This window comes from Lepus europaeus, chromosome 8 (genome assembly GCF_033115175.1).
Source record: "Lepus europaeus isolate LE1 chromosome 8, mLepTim1.pri, whole genome shotgun sequence".
Taxonomy (NCBI): Eukaryota; Metazoa; Chordata; class Mammalia; order Lagomorpha; family Leporidae; genus Lepus; species Lepus europaeus.
The window spans coordinates 129,382,411-129,406,236 of NC_084834.1; the positions used below are offsets into that span (position 1 = coordinate 129,382,411).

Here is a 23,826-nt window from a genome sequence, read left to right on the forward strand (position 1 = left end):
GTGTGTCCTCCTCTGTAGTACACAGGGGCACAGGTGTCGTCACTGCTGGGCGCTGTGTGTCCCCCTCTGTAGTACACAGGGGCACAGGTGTCGTCACTGCTGGGCGCTGTGTGTCCCCCTCTGTAGTACACAGGGGCACAGGTGTCGTCACTGCTGGGCGCTGTGTGTCCTCCTCTGTAGTACACAGGGCACAGGTGTCATCACTGCTGGGCGCTGTGTGTCCCCCTCTGTAGTACACAGGGCACAGGTGTCATCACTGCTGGGCGCTGTGTGTCCCCCTCTGTAGTACACAGGTGCACAGGTGTCGTCACTGCTGGGCGCTGTGTGTCCTCTGTAGTACACAGGGGCACAGGTGTCGTCACTGCTGGGCGCTGTGTGTCCTCCTCTGTAGTACACAGGGCACAGGTGTCGTCACTGCTGGGCGCTGTGTGTCCCCCTCTGTAGTACACAGGGGCACAGGTGTCGTCACTGCTGGGCGCTGTGTGTCTTCCTCTGTAGTACACAGGGGCACAGGTGTCGTCACGGCTGGGCGCTGTGTGTCCTCTGTAGTACACAGGGGCACAGGTGTCGTCACTGCTGGGCGCTGTGTGTCCTCCTCTGTAGTACACAGGGGCACAGGTGTCGTCACTGCTGGGCGCTGTGTGTCCTCCTCTGTAGTACACAGGGCACAGGTGTCGTCACTGCTGGGCGCTGTGTGTCCTCCTCTGTAGTACACAGGGGCACAGGTGTCGTCACTGCTGGGCGCTGTGTGTCCCCCTCTGTAGTACACAGGGACACAGGTGTCGTCACTGCTGGGCGCTGTGTGTCCCCCTCTGTAGTACACAGGGGCACAGGTGTCGTCACTGCTGGGCGCTGTGTGTCCCCCTCTGTAGTACACAGGGGCACAGGTGTCGTCACTGCTGGGCGCTGTGTGTCCCCCTCTGTAGTACACAGGGGCACAGGTGTCGTCACTGCTGGGCGCTGTGTGTCCTCCTCTGTAGTACACAGGGGCACAGGTGTCGTCACTGCTGGGCGCTGTGTGTCCCCCTCTGTAGTACACAGGGGCACAGGTGTCGTCACTGCTGGGCGCTGTGTGTCCTCTGTAGTACACAGGGGCACAGGTGTCGTCACTGCTGGGCGCTGTGTGTCCCCCTCTGTAGTACACAGGGGCACAGGTGTCGTCACTGCTGGGCGCTGTGTGTCCCCCTCTGTAGTACACAGGGCACAGGTGTCGTCACTGCTGGGCGCTGTGTGTCCTCTGTAGTACACAGGGGCACAGGTGTCGTCACTGCTGGGCGCTGTGTGTCCCCCTCTGTAGTACACAGGGGCACAGGTGTCGTCACTGCTGGGCGCTGTGTGTCCTCCTCTGTAGTACACAGGGGCACAGGTGTCGTCACGGCTGGGCGCTGTGTGTCCGTCTCTGTAGTACACAGGGGCACAGGTGTCATCACTGCTGGGCGCTGTGTGTCCTCCTCTGTAGTACACAGGGCACAGGTGTCGTCACTGCTGGGCGCTGTGTGTCCCCCTCTGTAGTACACAGGGGCACAGGTGTCGTCACTGCTGGGCGCTGTGTGTCCTCTGTAGTACACAGGGGCACAGGTGTCGTCACTGCTGGGCGCTGTGTGTCCCCCTCTGTAGTACACAGGGGCACAGGTGTCGTCACTGCTGGGTGCTGTGTGTCCTCTGTTGTACACAGGGGCACAGGTGTCGTCACTGCTGGGCGCTGTGTGTCCTCTGTAGTACACAGGTGCACAGGAGTTGTCACTGCTGGGCGCTGTGTGTCCTCTGTAGTACACAGGGGCACAGGTGTCGTCACTGCTGGGCGCTGTGTGTCCTCTGTTGTACACAGGGCACAGGTGTCGTCACTACTTGGCGCTGTGTGTCCTCTGTAGTACACAGCGGCACAGGTGTCGTCACTGCTGGGCGCTGTGTGTTCCCCTCTGTAGTACACAGGGGCACAGGTGTCGTCACTGCTTGGCGCTGTGTGTCCTCTGTAGTACACAGCGGCACAGGTGTCGTCACTGCTGGGCGCTGTGTGTTCCCCTCTGTAGTACACAGGGGCACAGGTGTCGTCACTGCTGGGCGCTGTGTGTCCTCTGTAGTACACAGGGGCACAGGTGTCGTCACTGCTGGGCGCTGTGTGTCCTCTGTAGTACACAGGGGCACAGGTGTCGTCACTGCTGGGCGCTGTGTGTCCTCTGTAGTACACAGGGGCACAGGTGTCGTCACTGCTGGGCGCTGTGTGTCCTCTGTAGTACACAGGGCACAGGTGTCGTCACTGCTGGGCGCTGTGTGTCCTCTGTTGTACACAGGGGCACAGGTGTCATCACTGCTGGGCGCTGTGTGTCCCCCTCTGTAGTACACAGGGCACAGGTGTCGTCACTGCTGGGCGCTGTGTGTCCTCTGTTGTACACAGGGGCACAGGTGTCGTCACTGCTGGGCGCTGTGTGTCCTCCTCTGTAGTACACAGGGCACAGGTGTCGTCACTGCTGGGCGCTGTGTGTTCCCCTCTGTAGTACACAGGGGCACAGGTGTCGTCACTGCTGGGCGCTGTGTGTCCCCCTCTGTAGTACACAGGGCACAGGTGTCGTCACTGCTGGGCGCTGTGTGTCCTCTGTAGTACACAGGGGCACAGGTGTCGTCACTGCTGGGCGCTGTGTGTCCTCTGTAGTACACAGGGGCACAGGTGTCGTCACTGCTGGGCGCTGTGTGTCCCCCTCTGTAGTACACAGGGGCACAGGTGTCGTCACTGCTGGGTGCTGTGTGTCCTCTGTAGTACACAGGGGCACAGGTGTCGTCACTGCTGGGCGCTGTGTGTCCTCTGTAGTACACAGGGGCACAGGTGTCATCACTCCTGGGCGCTGTGTGTCCCCCTCTGTAGTACACAGGTGCACAGGTGTCGTCACTGCTGGGCGCTGTGTGTCCCCCTCTGTAGTACACAGGGGCACAGGTGTCGTCACTGCTGGGCGCTGTGTGTCCTCTGTAGTACACAGGGGCACAGGTGTCATCACTGCTGGGCGCTGTGTGTCCCCCTCTGTAGTACACAGGGGCACAGGTGTCGTCACTGCTGGGCGCTGTGTGTCCCCCTCTGTAGTACACAGGGGCACAGGTGTCGTCACTGCTGGGCGCTGTGTGTCCTCTGTTGTACACAGGGGCACAGGTGCCGTCACTGCTGGGCGCTGTGTGTCCCCCTCTGTAGTACACAGGGCACAGGTGTCATCACTGCTGGGCGCTGTGTGTCCCCCTCTGTAGTACACAGGTGCACAGGTGTCGTCACTGCTGGGCGCTGTGTGTCCTCTGTAGTACACAGGGGCACAGGTGTCGTCACTGCTGGGCGCTGTGTGTCCTCCTCTGTAGTACACAGGGCACAGGTGTCGTCACTGCTGGGCGCTGTGTGTCCCCCTCTGTAGTACACAGGGCACAGGTGTCGTCACTGCTGGGCGCTGTGTGTCTTCCTCTGTAGTACACAGGGGCACAGGTGTCGTCACGGCTGGGCGCTGTGTGTCCTCTGTAGTACACAAGGGCACAGGTGTCGTCACTGCTGGGCGCTGTGTGTCCTCCTCTGTAGTACACAGGGGCACAGGTGTCGTCACTGCTGGGCGCTCTGTGTCCTCCTCTGTAGTACACAGGGCACAGGTGTCGTCACTGCTGGGCGCTGTGTGTCCTCCTCTGTAGTACACAGGGGCACAGGTGTCGTCACTGCTGGGCGCTGTGTGTCCCCCTCTGTAGTACACAGGGACACAGGTGTCGTCACTGCTGGGCGCTGTGTGTCCCCCTCTGTAGTACACAGGGGCACAGGTGTCGTCACTGCTGGGCGCTGTGTGTCCCCCTCTGTAGTACACAGGGGCACAGGTGTCGTCACTGCTGGGCGCTGTGTGTCCCCCTCTGTAGTACACAGGGGCACAGGTGTCGTCACTGCTGGGCGCTGTGTGTCCTCCTCTGTAGTACACAGGGGCACAGGTGTCGTCACTGCTGGGCGCTGTGTGTCCCCCTCTGTAGTACACAGGGGCACAGGTGTCGTCACTGCTGGGCGCTGTGTGTCCTCCTCTGTAGTACACAGGGGCACAGGTGTCGTCACTGCTGGGCGCTGTGTGTCCTCTGTAGTACACAGGGGCACAGGTGTCGTCACTGCTGGGCGCTGTGTGTCCCCCTCTGTAGTACACAGGGGCACAGGTGTTGTCACTGCTGGGCGCTGTGTGTCCCCCTCTGTAGTACACAGGGCACAGGTGTCGTCACTGCTGGGCGCTGTGTGTCCTCTGTAGTACACAGGGGCACAGGTGTCGTCACTGCTGGGCGCTGTGTGTCCTCTGTAGTACACAGGGGCACAGGTGTCGTCACTGCTGGGCGCTGTGTGTCCTCCTCTGTAGTACACAGGGGCACAGGTGTCGTCACTGCTGGGCGCTGTGTGTCCCCCTCTGTAGTACACAGGGGCACAGGTGTCGTCACTGCTGGGCGCTGTGTGTCCCCCTCTGTAGTACACAGGGACACAGGTGTCGTCACTGCTGGGCGCTGTGTGTCCCCCTCTGTAGTACACAGGGGCACAGGTGTCGTCACTGCTGGGCGCTGTGTGTCCCCCTCTGTAGTACACAGGGGCACAGGTGTCGTCACTGCTGGGCGCTGTGTGTCCCCCTCTGTAGTACACAGGGGCACAGGTGTCGTCACTGCTGGGCGCTGTGTGTCCTCCTCTGTAGTACACAGGGGCACAGGTGTCGTCACTGCTGGGCGCTGTGTGTCCCCCTCTGTAGTACACAGGGGCACAGGTGTCGTCACTGCTGGGCGCTGTGTGTCCTCCTCTGTAGTACACAGGGGCACAGGTGTCGTCACTGCTGGGCGCTGTGTGTCCTCTGTAGTACACAGGGGCACAGGTGTCGTCACTGCTGGGCGCTGTGTGTCCCCCTCTGTAGTACACAGGGGCACAGGTGTTGTCACTGCTGGGCGCTGTGTGTCCCCCTCTGTAGTACACAGGGCACAGGTGTCGTCACTGCTGGGCGCTGTGTGTCCTCTGTAGTACACAGGGGCACAGGTGTCGTCACTGCTGGGCGCTGTGTGTCCTCTGTAGTACACAGGGGCACAGGTGTCGTCACTGCTGGGCGCTGTGTGTCCTCCTCTGTAGTACACAGGGGCACAGGTGTCGTCACTGCTGGGCGCTGTGTGTCCCCCTCTGTAGTACACAGGGGCACAGGTGTCGTCACTGCTGGGCGCTGTGTGTCCCCCTCTGTAGTACACAGGGGCACAGGTGTCGTCACTGCTGGGCGCTGTGTGTCCTCCTCTGTAGTACACAGGGCACAGGTGTCATCACTGCTGGGCGCTGTGTGTCCCCCTCTGTAGTACACAGGGCACAGGTGTCATCACTGCTGGGCGCTGTGTGTCCCCCTCTGTAGTACACAGGTGCACAGGTGTCGTCACTGCTGGGCGCTGTGTGTCCTCTGTAGTACACAGGGGCACAGGTGTCGTCACTGCTGGGCGCTGTGTGTCCTCCTCTGTAGTACACAGGGCACAGGTGTCGTCACTGCTGGGCGCTGTGTGTCCCCCTCTGTAGTACACAGGGGCACAGGTGTCGTCACTGCTGGGCGCTGTGTGTCTTCCTCTGTAGTACACAGGGGCACAGGTGTCGTCACGGCTGGGCGCTGTGTGTCCTCTGTAGTACACAGGGGCACAGGTGTCGTCACTGCTGGGCGCTGTGTGTCCTCCTCTGTAGTACACAGGGGCACAGGTGTCGTCACTGCTGGGCGCTGTGTGTCCTCCTCTGTAGTACACAGGGCACAGGTGTCGTCACTGCTGGGCGCTGTGTGTCCTCCTCTGTAGTACACAGGGGCACAGGTGTCGTCACTGCTGGGCGCTGTGTGTCCCCCTCTGTAGTACACAGGGACACAGGTGTCGTCACTGCTGGGCGCTGTGTGTCCCCCTCTGTAGTACACAGGGGCACAGGTGTCGTCACTGCTGGGCGCTGTGTGTCCCCCTCTGTAGTACACAGGGGCACAGGTGTCGTCACTGCTGGGCGCTGTGTGTCCCCCTCTGTAGTACACAGGGGCACAGGTGTCGTCACTGCTGGGCGCTGTGTGTCCTCCTCTGTAGTACACAGGGGCACAGGTGTCGTCACTGCTGGGCGCTGTGTGTCCCCCTCTGTAGTACACAGGGGCACAGGTGTCGTCACTGCTGGGCGCTGTGTGTCCTCTGTAGTACACAGGGGCACAGGTGTCGTCACTGCTGGGCGCTGTGTGTCCCCCTCTGTAGTACACAGGGGCACAGGTGTCGTCACTGCTGGGCGCTGTGTGTCCCCCTCTGTAGTACACAGGGCACAGGTGTCGTCACTGCTGGGCGCTGTGTGTCCTCTGTAGTACACAGGGGCACAGGTGTCGTCACTGCTGGGCGCTGTGTGTCCCCCTCTGTAGTACACAGGGGCACAGGTGTCGTCACTGCTGGGCGCTGTGTGTCCTCCTCTGTAGTACACAGGGGCACAGGTGTCGTCACGGCTGGGCGCTGTGTGTCCGTCTCTGTAGTACACAGGGGCACAGGTGTCATCACTGCTGGGCGCTGTGTGTCCTCCTCTGTAGTACACAGGGCACAGGTGTCGTCACTGCTGGGCGCTGTGTGTCCCCCTCTGTAGTACACAGGGGGCACAGGTGTCGTCACTGCTGGGCGCTGTGTGTCCTCTGTAGTACACAGGGGCACAGGTGTCGTCACTGCTGGGCGCTGTGTGTCCCCCTCTGTAGTACACAGGGGCACAGGTGTCGTCACTGCTGGGCGCTGTGTGTCCTCCTCTGTAGTACACAGGGGCACAGGTGTCGTCACGGCTGGGCGCTGTGTGTCCCCCCCTCTGTAGTACACAGGGGCACAGGTGTCGTCACTGCTGGGCGCTGTGTGTCCTCTGTAGTACACAGGGGCACATGTGTCGTCACTGCTGGGCGCTGTGTGTCCTCTGTAGTACACAGGGGCACAGGTGTCGTCACTGCTGGGCGCTGTGTGTCCTCTGTAGTACACAGGGGCACAGGTGTCGTCACGGCTGGGCGCTGTGTGTCCTCTGTAGTACACAGGGGCACAGGTGTCGTCACGGCTGGGCGCTGTGTGTCCTCCTCTGTAGTACACTGGGGCACAGGTGTCGTCACTGCTGGGCGCTGTGTGTCCGTCTCCTCTTCCTCACACACAGCTTTGTGCCTGTCAGCCCTGATATCTGGGAACTCACCCAGCAGGTGTTTGGATAACACTTTATTATTGAGGCCAAACTATTTACTGCTCCATTCTGTTTTCATCCAGACCCTGAGCTAGAGAGCAGTGTGATTTTTGACTTCCAAACGTTTATGCTCCATTTTTTTTATTGCTGTTGCCAGGCTGTTATCTGGGAACGAGACTGAACCAGTCGCTCTCCATCTGTTTAAATTTTCTTTGAGTCACACTGCACAGTTCATTCTTGGAAATATTCTCCAGGTTCTGGAATCCACTTCTTCCACACTGGGTTCAAGGATCCACGTCTCTAAGTCAGCCGTGCTACTGTCTTGTTCTGATCTGCCACAGTTTTTATTTGTATTCAAAATTAGTCAGTAGTTAACTCTTTGTGCTTGCTCAGGGTAATTAACTGTCTCGTTCTCAGTGTTGTGGCACACACACGCGCACACGCACACACACACATCCTATCACACACCACCACTGAGCCGCAAGGCCACAGGTGAAAGGTGAGGCCGTGCCACCGAGCTCAGTCTCCCAGAACCCAACCCAGAGATCAAACCTGGCTCAGAGTCCGAGTTTTCCCTTGGAACATCGTCGTAAATTGCTTCTTCCGGATCTGGGAGAAAAGGAAGGGAAATTTTAAAAGCTGACCGAAGCCAACCGAGAGCAGTTCCAATCCGACAGGGCCGTCGTGTGCTCTGACGCTGCAGCCCTCCCCCAGGCCTCCCTGAGCATGAGCCCCACTTCCTGGCAGAGCGTCTGCGTGGCGTGGGTAAGGGCAGTGCACCAGCACCTGCCTGGAGCCCACGGCTTCCACGACTCCGCGCTCAGTGACAGCTCCAGCGGCTCTGAGCACCTATGAGCTGAAGCGCAAAGCTGGGACACAAAGATCCCGAAACACAGGGCGAGCCGGGTGCTGCAGGCGACGGAGACCCTGACAGGCGATGACGCCACAGCGCTCTGCCTGCGGGGGCAGACGGCCAGACACGGGCAAGCACGCGCAGCGCCCGGCCTCCCCTGGACTGCAGAACTGCGACCACTTTCTCAGAAGCCGGGGGCTGGGGTGTGGGTTGTGGTCTACAGGAAAATATTCAGAATGCGCAGCAAGATGGCCACATAGCCATGAGCTTGGAATCTGTTCAGGTATCACGTGGAAATCCGTGTCTGAAAGAACGCGTGCGAGCCTCCAATGCACATGAGAAGTCCAAACTGCAGGGCACCGCCCGGAGCCGCGAAGCTGCTTCTGACGATGCAGTGGGATAAAGGGTCAAGATGGACATGCATGGACGGGGGGCACCCCCAGAAAGCCCTCCTCGTGACTGCGATCCAGGTCCCGCAGCATGGACACTCGTGGAGCCGCAGCCATGGCGACGCCCTCCAGCCGGGCACTGCCCAGGGCTGGCTCCCAGGGCTCGTGTCCAGGCAGAGCTCCTGTCAGCGGCCGTCACGGGGTCCAGCACCAGGTAAGGGAGCACACAGCCGGACGTTACCCTGGAAGCTGAGTGGCTACACCGTGATGGCAGCCTGGGACAGGTACCCCGGGAGCCCGTTCAGCAGAGCCGTCAATCATGAGCACGACCTTCCAGGAGATAACCCAGTGAGCAGAACGCTAAGAGGGCTGTGCCCCGCCGGCCAATCGTACGACCTAATGGCACAGACGCCAGAGACAGCAGGAGGCCCGATTAGGAAATCACCTTGGCTTTACCCTTACAGATTAAAACACAGACACACAGCTCTAGGGAAAGCAGTGCAATCTGTAAAATCATGCGTGGAAGCAAGGGAGGGAGCCTGGGTGCACCCCCGGCTGCACCCCCACTCCCCGCTGGGGTCCCACTGTTTGTGGCTGTGCCCCCAAGGCCGAGTGTGTCCTGGACAGGAGCCGGCATGTGGCAAGGGCGCCCACACCAAGAGCACGGCCTGGCAGCCCCGGAAGTCTCCACACAGGCAGCTCGCGGCTGTGAACGTATCCCCAGCCCCAACCTGAGCCCGGGCAGCCCGGCATGCACGATGTCCCTGTGCTGCCCAGGTCAGCCTGCGCTAGCGAGGACAAGACCGTGTGGGGCGGTACTCACTCTCCATCCACGCCGTGTTGGCCGGGTCAGCCACCCAGCGGGCCAGGGCACTGTCTTCCTTATTAACCTGGTCATCGCTTGGAGAAAAGAGACGTGGCATCAGAGGACTGCACAACACTCTGCTGGGTCACTAGGCTGCTGACTGCACCCAGAGTGTGTGGTATGTGGATGTGTGTGTACATGTGTGCAAGTACATGTGTGTACTTGTGTGTGCATGTGTGTATTTGTGTGTGTAATATGTGTGTGCATGTGTGTTGTATGTGTGCACATGAGTTTGTGATACATGTGCACACGTGTGTGTATGTATTGAGTACGTGTGTGCACTTGTATATGTACATGTCTGCATGTGTGACTGTGTATGTGAGTGCATGCATGCATGATTACATGTGTGTAGCTTTGTGTGTGTGTTCATAGGTATGTGTACATGTGTGAATGTGTGCACATGTGTGTATGTATTGTGAGTACTGTGTGTACTTGTATGTGTGCATGTCTGCATGTGTGACTGTGTATGTGCGTGCATGCATGCATGATTACATGTGTGTAGCTTTGTGTGTGTCTTCATAGGTATGTGTACATGTGTGAATGTGTGCACATGTGTGTATGTATTGTGAGTACTGTGTGTACTTGTATGTGTACATGTCTGCATGTGTGACTGTATGTGTATGTGAGTACATGCATGCATGATTACATGTGTGTAGCTTTGTGTGTGTCTTCTTAGGTATGTGTGCATGTGTGAACATGTGTGCACATGTGTGTATTGTATGTGTGCACATTCACAGATTCACAGAATCGCATACTAGGGGAAAAACTATGCATGGACTTCAAGTCTCACACCAAAGTGAACTTCCTAAACCTTAAATTCCACATGTCCACTCTTGTGCAGTACCTCGGGAGGCACGGATACACGGGACAAGCGGGTCATTCATGCCGTGGGCTGGCTGGCGTGAGATTTCATCACACAGCTTATAAACCGCTTACCTCCTGGGATTTTCCAGGAACATGTTCAGACTGCACTGACCGTATAGAAACCAAGGACAGAGAAACAGTGGACGTGGTGGACGTAGAGCCCAGGGCAGGCTGCACATGGCTTGTGGGCTGCGTGGATGGAAGCCAGGGCCACCCTCAGCAAGGTCGCCTAATAGGCTGCATGTGCCAGCCTCCGCGGTGGGATCACGTCTGGACACAAAAGAACGGCGGCCAGGAGGAACTGGGCCTGGTATCTAACTACCCTGCAGGTGTAAACTCTTCCCAAAGTCAGAAACCCCCCGAGGCTGTCGTCACCCTGCATTCCACAGTCTTTTCCTTAAAATACTCATTCTTTAAAACAGATTTTTATTACTTATCTGAAAGGCAGAATTACACAGAGAGACGGGGGAGGTGGGACAGAGGGAGACGAGAGAGGGAGAGAGAGGTCTTCCATCCGCTGGCTCACTCCCCAGGTGGCCACCGCAGCCAGGCTGGGCCAGGCCGGAGCCAGGAGCCAAGAGCTTCACCAGGTCTCCCACATAGAGACACTTGAGCCATCCTCACTGCCTTTCCCAGGCCATGAGCAGGGAGCTGGATCAGAAGAGGAGCAGCCGGGACAGGAACCGGCACCCAGATGGGATGCTGGTGTCCCAGGCGGCAGCTTTACCTGCTGTGCCACAGCGCTGGCCCAGGGTCCACCCGTGATGGGCATATTCCTCTCAGTCAGCTTGAGATCACCGGTGACAAAGCACCTCCTGATCTGTAAGTGAGTGCAGAACTGTTTTCCGACGAGGGGCCAGGCTGGCTGCACTCGTGGAGTAATCTCACATGCAGACTCAGAGGGCTGGCGCTGTGGCGCACGGGTTAAGCCTCCATCTGTGACGCCAGAATCCCCGTCCGAGGCCCTGGTTCAAGTTCCTGTTGCTCTGCTTCAGACCCAGCTCCCTGCTGTGGCCTGGGAAAGCAGCCGCTGACGGTCCAAGCGCTGGAGCCCCTGCACCCACGTGGGAGGCCCCGATGGAGTTCCAGGCTCCAGCACTGGCCGTCGTGGCCACTTAGGAAGTGAACAGCGGATGCAAGATGGATCGACCCATCTTTCTCTCTCTGCCCTTACTTCCTGGAGAGATACTTTGTCTCTCCAAGCCCTGCCTGGCCAGATAAACAAAGGAACAAAGTAAGTGTAAAAACCAGCACAGGGGCAAGGGCGCAGCGCCAGGGTCTGACTGATCCACCCCGATGCCTTAGGGAAGACTGGGTCCCCCTCTCTGCAGCTCCCCCCTCCTCTCTCTCCCTCTTTCTCTCCCACTCTTCCTCCCTCTCTCTCTGCAGCTCCCCCCTCCCTCTCCCTCCCTCTCTCTCTCCCCCCTCCTCCCTCTCCCTCTTTCTCTCCCACTCTCCCTCCCCCTCTCTCTGCAGCCCCCCCTCCCTCTCTCTCCCTCTTTCTCTCCCACTCTCCCTCCCTCTCTCTCTGCAGCTCCCCCTCCTCCCTCTCCCTCTCCTTCTCTCTCTGCAGCTCCCCCCTCCCTCTCTCTCCCTCTTTCTCTCCCACTCTTCTCTCCTCTCTCTCTGCAGCTCCCCCCCTCCCTCTCCCTCCTCTCTCTCTCCCCCTCCTCCCTCTCCCTCTTTCTCTCCATTCTCCCTCCCTCTCTCTCTGCAGCTCCCCCTCCTCCCTCTCCCTCTCCTTCTCTCTCTGCAGCTCCCCCTCCTCCCTCTCCCTCTCATCTCTCTCTGCAGCTCCCCCCTCCTCTCTCTCCCTCTTTCTCTCCCACTCTTCCTCCCTCTCTCTCTGCAGCTCCCCCCTCCCTCTCCCTCTCCTTCTCTCTCTGCAGCTCCCCCCTCCTCCCTCTCCCTCTCCTTCTCTCTCTGCAGCTCCCCCCTCCTCTCTCTCCCTCTTTCTCTCCCACTCTTCCTCCCTCTCTCTCTGCAGCTCCCCCCTCCCTCTCCCTCCCTCTCTCTCTCCCCCTCCTCCCTCTCCCTCTTTCTCTCCCACTCTCCCTCCCCCTCTCTCTGCAGCTCCCTCCCCCTCTCTGCTTTCTCTGATGTTGCACCAAGGGGCTACCTGGTGACCAGTGGGGAGGCCCCCCTGGGAGATCTGGGGATGGGCACTGGGCAGGCGGACTCCCCAGGCGGGAGCAGTGCAGACGTAAAGTCCGTGAGGTACCTGTTCGGAGGGTCCTCGGAGCTCAGGGAGTTACAGGGGCGGTCTTCAGGGAATCCCGGTGTTTCTGTGGGGACAGAAAACAGCGCTGTCTTACACCTGACCAGTGCTGCGACATCGACTTCCTGTTTCCCTTTCTATCAGTCACGGCCAGGCTTACAGAGCAGAAAGACGGCCAGCAGACAGGTGGGACACTCTCAGCTTCTAGATAAACGTACCCAAGACCGGACAATACGATGTGATAGCCCTTGGTCTTTTCAAACAGCGGCAGCAAAACACAGGCACCGGAATAAACCAGCCGGAGTTAAAGGAAACGCAGCGCTCCCTCCCACGTCTTCAGTTTTCACGGGGACTTTGACTTATCTGAAGGCGTCCCTAACCGGCAAACTAAAAGATTTTCCAGGGAGAAGCAGGTAAGCTGGTTGCATATGACAAGCAAGCACGCACGCACACGCACACACTCAGTGCGCACGTCCGCCTGGGGTCTGTCCCAGAGGCTCTCCAGCACCACCGGGGCTCGGCAGAGGCCCAGGTGCAAGCTCTATCTCACCTGCGCGGGTGGGACGCGTGGTGTGTGCAGGAGTGAGGACCCCCCGCGTGCAGACGCGGGCGGCTGGCGGACAGGAGACGCAGCAACCACAGCTGCACACTGCGCATGGCCGCCTGCCCCCCGAGGGCCCTGTCCCTGCCGTCAGTGCAGCGCAAAGTCCACGTGGAGAGGCCCTCGGCCCAGCCTGCGTTTCTGTGAGCTGCACCGGCAAAGCCGCCCATCAACAGCCTTCCCCAACGGGCTCCACTGGACGGCTAAGCAATAGCTCCTGACCAAAGCCCAGTAGCACAGAGCTCAAGCCACGGCAGCTTGGCCACCTCAGCCCCAAGGACGCTCTCCTGGCCACTAGGGGACGCCAAATCGTAGAGGAGGCACAGGCTGAGTGGCGGGATCTGCCAGGCCACCAGGAAGGCAGGCACCCACCACCCCCACCCCGAGGACCACCACCGCCCATTCCTGCGCCAGGGCCCGCAGCAGGTCACGGGCAGCTCCAGGGAGACATTGGGTCCACCGGCTCCAACACTCGCTCTTCCCACCACGGTACAAACAGCCCTGAGATGCTCACGTGCCACGCAGGTGGAGGGGCCAGGCCCAGCTGTCCGCCCCCATGGCTCTGGCATGGATCCCACACTGCCCTGTCTGCTCTCACAGCCCCACCCAGGGAAGGTTTTCCTTCCTTGAGCTCCTCTTCCCAGGAAGTGGGGCCTGGGTGCCAAGGAGGGGAGACGGAGAGCGCGGCCGAGGGGGGGGAGACGGAGAGCAGAGAGCAGCGGCCAAGTGGAGGGAGATGGAGAGCAGTGGCTGAGGAGGGGGAGACGGAGAGCACGGCCGAGGCAGGGGAGACAGACAGCGCGGCCAAGGGGGGAGACGGAGAGCAGCGGCCGGCACTACACGGCTGGCTCTGTGGACCCCACCTGCTCCCACCACCCACCCCGGCAGGCTTGGGGCCAGGGAAGCGTGCAGGCTGAGCGTCCCTCATCTTCAGTGCTCGGGGTAAGCAGGACTGGGGTCCGGAGTTCTTCGCTTGCTGGGACATCGGCAAATATGTTGGGCGGCCTCTTGCGTGGGACCGGGGTCCAAGCAGGAAACTGTGCCCCACACGCACGGATTCCCAAGGCCACCCTGTATCTCTCGTGCGCCTGTGTCAGGCACAGAGTGCCAGTGCGGGGCCCGCGTCGACGCTTGGCAGCTCTCAGATCTGGGGGTGTGCAGGGCCGAGGGCTGAGGCTCAGGCTCTGGGTGCGATTCCTGCCTGCTACTGCCTGGCCTGGCGCCACCCTGGGGAAAGCCACGTCAGGTGCCCTGGGACCCTGAGCTGGCTCTCGGCGGGGCCGTGGTCACAGGGCGAGCCTGGCACCTGCCTGCCCTGTGGCCCGTCACACCTGCACCGCTGCCCCGAGTCCCCCGTGGGAGCAGGGCTGCAGTGGGCACCCTGCCCTTTAACCTCAGCACCGTGAGTGCAGGGGCCTCTGCTCCCCAAGTGCCTGGCCTGCAGACGGGGAAAGTGACTGAGGGTCACTCTCCCCGATGCTGGCACGGACGCAGGGCTCAGCTGGCAGCTCCGGCGCCGGCTCTAGGTGGGCAGTGTGGGAGTCAGCAAATTGGTTGAAAATCACGCCAAGCCAATTTCTGTAAGCAGTGCTCCATTACATAGAATGGTCACATAATTTCAAAGCGCAAGCAAACCGCACTGACCACGGGTACGATTTCCTTACCACACACTCTCCACGGTCCCTGTGCCCTCATGGGCCTCACCCCCACCGTGACAGCAGCTCCGGCAGCGCCATGAATCCCGGCACATTCCCGCAGAAACTGCTGATCCCCGCGGAAAACGCACAGAATGGGTGCCGAGGCCCGGGGAGCTGACCCCTCCGGGGAAAGACGGCACACGGGTGGAATTCAGCAGGGAACACGGATTCTGCCTCAGCGCCTCGGCTGGGTCGACTCTGAACCCACCAGGAGGGGACCGCCCTGTCCCCCCGGTCACCCCTGGCACCTGAGCTGCAGCAGGCAGCTCGCAGCCCACCCCTGGCCTCAGCTGGCTCACAGGGCCCCGGGCAGGCCTGAAGCAGCAGAGACCTGGCCGGGTCAGCCCAGCCACTGGGAGGCAGGGGGCCCTCCACCCTCCCCTAGAGGGGACGAGGAGGCCACACCAACACCTGTCTCAGAGCCCGGGACACGCAGGTCTGACAGCTCCATGCAGCTGCTGCTCCCCCCCACCCTCCCCCCCACACCGCGCCCTGCGTGGCTGCAGCCCCAGACCTCTGCCCCGGGAGACCCTTCACCCCAGCACCACAGCGGGGGAACCAGGACTACCAGTCGTCCTCGCCCCGTCCCCCCACCCCTTCTGTCCAGCAGTGGCACAGGCCCTGACCCCAGGAGCCCAGGTGCACAGCTGCTCCCACATGGGCGTAACCCTCGGGCAGAACAGCAAGTGATAAACCCAGAAGACAGCACAGGGCTGGGGGTCCTTGTGGGGCGGGGGACCTGGGGAGAAGGTCACACAAGTCCTCCCCAGTTGACAGCTAGACTGAGCACACACCACCCAGCCAGCCAGATCCCTGAGGCCGGCAGAGGGCAGAGGGCAGAGGGCCGCCGTACCTTCTTCCTCCACCGACGTGGTACGGGATGATGACCGGGCTGGAGTAGGCCGGCAGCAGGAGGGGCAGGCTCGAGGGCACGGCGTAGCCACAGGGCACGGGCACCGAGTACCCACTGGGCACGTGTGGGCCCACACTTTCCTCCTCGGCGAGCGGGTCCGGGGCCAGGGGCGGGTCCTCCTGCAGGGGTGTGATGTCGATGACCGAGTAGGGGTTCACTCTGGTCGGGGCCACGGGCTTGGCTGGTTCTGCCACCTAGGCAGGCTTCTGTTCAGCTCCATTTTCAGCCCCTGGAGGACGCAAAGGAGACCTGTCCGCAGGTGCAGGGTGCAGGGCGCAGTGGACCGCCCCCACCCAGTCCCACCTGGCCAAGTGTCCAGGGCGTGGCCGGAAGGGAAGGAGGTGCCAGACCCACGAGGTGGCTCCCAGGCACATCCACAGCTCCCGGGGGAACGGGCTGAGCCAGGACGGCCTCGGCAGGGAGACGGGTGAGCCAGTGCAGCCAGAGGCACAGGAGCCCACAGGCTCCCGGGGGCCCAGTGGACTGCTCTGAACCCCTACACCGCCTCTGCACTCAGAACCTTGGCAAAGCCCTGTGGGAGGCGGCAGGACGTTCCCCCTCCAGGATACAAAGCCAGAGCGACAAGGCTGGAGCCCACTCGACCTTGGGTGCCGTTCCGGCCTCCCCTGCAGCGCTCGATCCGGCAGGAGAGGAGGAACCAGGATTCCCGAGCCCGGCCGGGGGCGGACTCACCCAAGGGGCCGGCGGCTGATGGGGCGCCGCCCCGGTCTGCTTCTGGGATTTCATCTTCCGCTGTCAAAATCGAACTGCTCTCCCTCCTCCTCCTCCTCCTCATTGTTGTTGGTGTCGTATTTCACTTCGTTTTCTGAAAGTACAGCCGCATCGGTTACAGCACCGGCAATCTAGGCACGTTCTGTGTCCACGAGGCAGCTATGGACAGCACGCGCACCCACTGGGACGTGGCCAAGCCTCCCGTGGCACCTGCCGGCCGCCCTGCCCCAGGACAAGCACGCAGCACGTCCGACCTTCCTTTGAACAGGACCTGCAACCCAGCCCACGGCACGGTCGCCCGCTGACACAGCACATTCCCCTACGCAGAACCCAAGACTGGGTGCCGACTTCTGGGAGCGGAGCAGTCGGCTGGTCTCTTCCTAAGGCCCAGGCGCTGCCATTCCTTCTACAGGTCTCTATCAGGAGACGCACCGCCGTGGACGACCGCTGCAGCAGCTCTGGAACCCACGAGTGAGTGTGGCCCCTCAGGACTCTGCAGGACTCTCCGTCCTCCAAACTGAGCACGTGCGGAGGTGGACACAGGCAGGCCTGCCCCGGGGGTGGGTGCTCGCGGCCGGGGACATGGGGGCCTCCGGAAGGTGGGGCCAGTTCCTCCCTGCACCACCCCCTGCTGGGGGCATCCAGGCCCCTTCTGTGCCCTCCCTGGCTCCCACCGAACTGGCTGAATTCCAGGAAGTGGTCAGGGCTCAGCTCTCCAGCCCCTAGACGGAGAAGCATCGTCCAGAGAAAGACTTTGCTGCCTCTGACCACAAACGGGGACCACGAAAGCTCCCCCCTGCCGGAGGTCAGGGCCAGCACAAGACCCTAGCACCAGGATGCAAGAGAGAGGGGATGGAGTGAGGCCCGCGTCGGGCAGAGCAGCGAGGCTGCAAGTGCAGGCGACAGAGTGGCCACTGTCAGGTGGGGAGGGACCCAGGGAGAGCATTCCACAGAGCGGCCCCCGCCCCATCTGCCCCAGGAACCTGGATGGTCTCAGAGAGAAGCCTGCACATACAGACCTACCCACAGGCCACTGCAAACAGCAACACACTCCAGAGACCTCTGCAGGGAACTGGGTCTCCGGTCTCCAACAACAAACAGCACCAGGCACGCTCAGGACACACGACTGTGACACAGGTGCACTGGGCACACTCAGGGACACACGACTGTGACACAGGTGCACTGGGCACACTCAGGGACACACGACTGTGACACAGGAGCACACTGCACTGGGCACACTCAGGTCACACCACTGTGACACAGGTGCACTGGGCACACTGAGGACACACAACTGAGGCAGGTGCACACTGCACTGGGCACACTCAGGACACATGACTATGACACAGGTGCACTGGGCACACTCAGGACACACGACTGTGACACAGGTGCACTGGGCACACTCAGGTCACACCACTGTGACACAGGTGCACACTGCACTGGGCACACCCAGGACACACGATGACACAGGAGCACACTGCACTGGCACACTCAGGACACAAGACGATGACACAGGTGCACTGGGCACACCAGGACACACCACTGTGACACAGGAGCACTGGGCACACTCAGGACACAAGACTATGACACAGGTGCACTGGGCACACTCAGGACACACGACTGTGACACAGGTGCACTGGGCACACTCAGGTCACACCACTGTGACACAGGTGCACATTGCACTGGGCACACTCAGGTCACACCACTGTGACACAGGTGCACACTGCACTGGGCACACCCAGGACACACGATGACACAGGAGCACACTGCACTGGCACACTCAGGACACAAGACTATGACACAGGTGCACTGGGCACACTCAGGACACAAGACTATGACACAGGTGCACTGGGCACACTCAGGACACAAGACTGTGACACAGGTGCACTGGGCACACCCAGGACACACCACTGTGACACAGGAGCACTGGGCACACTCAGGACACACGACTGTGACACAGGTGCACTGGGCACACTCAGGACACACTACTATGACACAGGAGCACTGGGCACACTCAGGACACACTGAGCACAGTGCACACTGCACTAGACACACTCAGGACACACGGCTGTGACACAGGTGCACTGGGCACACTCAGGACACACGACTGTGACACAGGTGCACTGGGCACACTCAGGACACACAACTGTGACACAGGTGCACTGGGCACACTCAGGACACACAACTGAGGCAGGTGCACACTGCACTGGGCACACTCAGGTCACACCACTGTGACACAGGTGCACTGGGCACACTCAGCACACACTACTATGACACAGGTGCACTGGGCACACTCAGGACACACTACTATGACACAGGTCCACACTGCACTGGCACACTCAGGACAGACTATGACACAGGTGCACACAGCACTAGGCACACCCAGGACAGACTATGACACAGGTGCACACAGCACTAGGCACACCCAGGACACACGATGACACAGGTGCACACAGCGCTGGGCACACTCAGCACACACTGTGACGCAAGTGTACTTGCTACGATTTCTCTGCCCACTTGTGTCATAAATCATATTTCATGGCTGCTGACCTAAATTGCATTTAGCAATGCATTTTTGCAAACTGATTTTTCTTCCAGTTTGGCCACATCTGGCACAAAACGGGCTCTTGGGTGTCAGTGACGGCTCCATGCAGGCTGTGGGAACCCACGTGCCCCTCGGCAGGGAAGCCCACGGCCGTCTCTGGGGCTTCAGGAAGGAAAGCGTGCACAGGGCATTCAGAAAGTCAGAAAGACACCGCTTCTGGGCTCGCTGGGCTGGGAGCCCGTGGCTGACACGGCGAGGGGGGCAGCCCACAGGCTCCGGGGACAAGGATCTGTGTGTTCTCCAGCAAACACGAGCACGCAGCCGGCACCGACAGCTCCCACGGGACACACCCTGCCACGCGAGTGAGTGATGAGCAGGTGAGGGGCCTCCTATGCCTCTAAACTGCACTCATTTCCACTGACAGAACTTGAAACCCACAAGTGGAAGAGAAACATCCAAGGAATTCCTGCCTGCCCAGCACCAACCCTCCTGTCCATGTCAGATAACACAGAACCAGCAGTGCACACCACACCTGGGCACACCACACTGTCCCAGGGCACACCACACCTGTGTATACAACACTGTGTACACAACACTGTCCTCATGTACACACCTGGGCACACCACACTGTCCCAGTGCACACCACACCTGTGTATACAACACTGTGTACACAACACTGTCCTCATGTACACACCTGTGCACACAACACTGTCCCAGTGCACACCACACCTGTGTATACAACACTGTGTACACAACACTGTCCCAGTGCACACCACACCTGTGTATACAACACTGTGTACACAACACTGTCCTCATGTACACACCTGTGCACACAACACTGTCCCAGTGCACACCACACCTGTGTATACAACACTGTGTACACAACACTGTCCTTATGTACACACCTGGGCACACAACACTGTCCCAGTGCACACCACACCTGTGTATACAACACTGTGTACACAACACTGTCCTTATGTACACACCTGGGCACACAACACTGTCCCAGTGCACACCACACCTGTGTATACAACACTGTGTACACAACACTGTCCTCATGTACACACCTGTGCACACCACACTGTCCCAGTGCACACCACACCTGTGTATACAACACTGTGTACACAACACTGTCCTCATGTACACACCTGGGCACACCACACTGTCCCAGTGCACACCACACCTGTGTATACAACACTGTGTACACAACACTGTCCTCATGTACACACCTGTGCACACCACACTGTCCCAGTGCACACCACACCTGTGTATACAACACTGTGTACACAACACTGTCCTTATGTACACACCTGTGCACACAACACTGTCCCAGTGCACACCACACCTGTGTATACAACACTGTGTACACAACACTGTCCTCATGTACACACCTGTGCACACCACACTGTCCCAGTGCACACCACACCTGTGTATACAACACTGTGTACACAACACTGTCCTTATGTACACACCTGTGCACATAACACTGTCCCAGTGCACACCACACCTGTGTATACAACACTGTGTACACAACACTGTCCTCATGTACACACCTGTGTACATAACACTGTCCCAGTGCACACACCTGTGTACACAACACTGTCCTCATGTACACACCTGTGTACATAACACTGTCTCAGTGCACACACCTGTGTACACAACACAGTCCTCAGTGCACACAACACCTCTGTATACAACACTGTCCTCAGTGCACTGTGTACACAACACTGTCTCAGTGCATACACCTGTGTACACAACACTGTCTCAGTGCACACACCTGTGTACACAACACTGTCTCAGTGCACACAATACCTGTGTATACAACACTGTCCTCAGTGCACACACCTGTGTACACAACACTCTCAGTGCACACTACTCCGTGTACACAACACTGTCTCAGTGCACACACCTGTGTACACAACACTGTCTCAGTGCACACACCTGTGTACACAACACTGTCTCAGTGCACACAATACCTGTGTATACAACACTGTCCTCAGTGCACACACCTGTGTACACAACACTCTCAGTGCACACTACTCCGTGTACACAACACTGTCTCAGTGCACACACCTGTGTACACAACACTGTCTCAGTGCACACAATACCTGTGTATACAACACTGTCCTCAGTGCACACACCTGTGTACACAACACTGTCTCAGTGCACACACCTGTGTATACAACACTGTCCTCATGTACACACCTGTGTACACAACACTCTCAGTGCACACTACTCCGTGTACACAACACTGTCTCAGTGCACACACCTGTGTACACAACACTGTCCTCAGTGCACACAGCATTAGTGGCTTAGGGAAGAGTCGGCTCCCCCACCATGGGGTCACAGGTCACAGTGAGGGAAGGGTCGGCTCTTGCACACTGGGGTCACAGGTCACGGAACTTTTCTGTACACACTGAAAACATGGAGGACTCTCTGTTCTCATCAGGCCGACACCACTGCAGTGTGGTGGTGACACTCATCTCTGTCATTATGCCATGTGTGTCGTTACGCTGTGTGTGTTGTTATACCATGTGTGTTGTTACACTGCATGAGTCATTATGACATGTCATTACACCGTGTGTGCTGTTACACTATATGTGACGTTAGGTTGTGTGTCGTTATGCCATGTGTCGTTCTGCCATGTGTGTTGTTACGCCGTGTGTTGTTACACCACGTGTGTTGTTACACCACGTGTGTCGTTACACCACATGTCGTTATGCCGCATGTGTCGTAACACCATGTGTGTCGTTACACCTTGTGTGTTACACCATGTGTGTCATTATGTCGCATGTCTCTGTATGCAATCGTCTCAGTATACTCCATGAATGTGCACAATTTTGCCACAGAAAATCTTCCAGGTAAAGAGAGTGGCGACGGGCGGTGCCTGCCTGAACTCGGCCTGAACTCGACCTTCAGGGGCACGTGTGAGGGGCGGGTTCGCCTCACGTGGGAAGTTGTCATTTACGTGGACGGCATCACCGGAGTGCAGGTGCACGCAGGCCAGAGCCGTGGACCAGCCACAGCGTCTGCATCTGTCAGGGCGTCTGAGCGGGCGCAACGCCACTGCTACTTCTCGGTCACAGCGCTCTCCCCACCCAGGCCCACACTTCCCCAGCTGTCAGCCAGAAAAGGCCACCGGCTGTGACGGGCACACACCCCGCTCCGTGGAGGCAGGGTGGGGTGCAGCTGGCAGACTCCAGGTGTGATGTCAGCAGCGGTGTCTGTGGGCATCCCACATCCTGTGACTGGGGCGGCCCAGCCCTGTCCCTGGCCAGACGCTCTAACTCCGGTTCCCGACCCGGCTCTCTCCGTGCTGGGGTCCCCGAGGGCTCTGACCCGGGACGCATCAGCACCTGCAGATCTGAGGATGCCAGTGGCGTGAAGACGGAGGGTGGCAGGGCTGGGCCCATCAGTGCCGTCGTGAGGTGCGCTTCCCGGGGGCAGACTTGCCCAGCCACAGCCCGCAGCCAGCAGAGGGGCGCTTACGGGGAGGAGGGCGGCCTTGGGCTCCCGTGCACAGTGACAGGACAGGGTGGAAAGCAGCAGCCATGGCACCAGGCCACGGCCACTCGATGGACCAGGCTCCCGACTCACCGCAGGGAGGGCCTCAGCCCACTCCCTGACCTCTCTCCTTCCCCCAAGACCTCAAAGCACAGTGGAAACGCTGCCCCCACCTCCCCTGTGCTGCAGCGGGCCACACAGGCAGGGAGACCCACACAGGCTGCTCAGATGGGACCCTGCCCCCAGACCAGGCACCAGTTCTCACGTTCCAGAACACTCCAGAAGGTGGTCGCCCATGGCTGACCACACACAGCTCAGGAGAGTCCTGGGGGGTGAGTCCAGGGCCGCTGGCTGCTGCCTGGGCACTCCTCAGTCTGCACAGTCCCCTTGCCTAGACCACGCGTGGCTTCTCCCGGGCCCTGCACACTCGGTGGATGGCTATACCTGCAGCTGCTTCTCTGTGACCCAGGTACACCCCCCCACCCTCGGCCAGAGCAGGACAGGGCAGCCCAGGCCCACGATCAGGCTCTCCCAGCCCCTACCTCCCAAGCCTTGGCCCAGGCTCTAAGCCCACACGGCTCACCCAGACCTGTGGGGCTGCACCTGCTGTGGTTCCAGCCTGCCAGCCCCACAGCCCAGCAGGCACTGGGGCAATGAAGGCCACGGCACAGAACAGCCCCCTCCTTCCCTGCCGGCCAGTGTTCCCAGCACACACTCTGTGGCAGCGACAACAGAAAACCGTAGCAGACAGCCCACACCGAGCAGACAAAGGTCAGCGCCCGGCCCAGAGCCAGGCGAGGGAGGAAGCAGGAAGGAAGCCGAGGAGCCCCGTGGCTACCTCTGGGGGCCGGCGGCTCAGGCGGAATCACAGCTCTGAAACTGGGAGGCCCCCGCTCCCGACAGCCTCCCCTCCCCACTCGGTTCTGGTGGACCAGGCGAAGGCAAACCTGCAGGGAAATCTACACACCGACAGGAGAGCCCGGGGCGTGACGGGCAGCACGCCGGCACATGGGCACCACGGTAACACCTTGTCTTTCCTCCAGCAGCTCTCACCCAGGACACGGCCCAGCCGCCCCAAGAACGGAGTCCTGGGGTGGAGCCCAGCACCCCTGCGCCCCAGCCTGCGAGGGACAGCCCACCCAGGGCCAGCACGTCACCTGTGGGAGCCGGGGGCGGGGCCTCTCGCCGCTCCATGCTGCAGCTCCGCTCCGTGACGGGAGACCGGGCCAGGGCGCAGGCGGCCGTCACGTTCCAGCGTCAGACATGGCCCTCGCCGTGCAGGGGTCTCAGAAGATGACCCTGGGGAGGAATGGCAACTGTCACTCAGGGCTCAGCGGAAGAACTGCAGGCCACCCTCCCTCGCAATGACATCGAGCGCAGAACAAAGCCAGGGGCTCCCCAGCCTCCCTGGCGTCACCTTGAATCCTGGCCAGGAGTTTATTTTGCCGCTCGGCTTCCCCGGCCAGGCCCCTCCTGACTCAACCTGCGCGCCGAGAAA

The 23,826-nt window shown here is 60.0% G+C and overlaps 1 long non-coding RNA gene across 1 annotated transcript; it reads right to left on the reverse strand.

The window, feature by feature from the left end:
- Nucleotides 1–15,608: 15,608 nt before the first annotated feature.
- On the reverse strand, nt 15,609–23,623 carry LOC133765194 (uncharacterized). The gene is made up of 3 exons (XR_009866585.1): nt 23,486–23,623; nt 16,244–16,376; nt 15,609–15,779 (listed from the first exon to the last, which is right to left on the reverse strand). It is a non-coding gene; the product is annotated as an uncharacterized LOC133765194 (long non-coding RNA).
- Between the last annotated feature and the right edge of the window lie 203 nt (nt 23,624–23,826).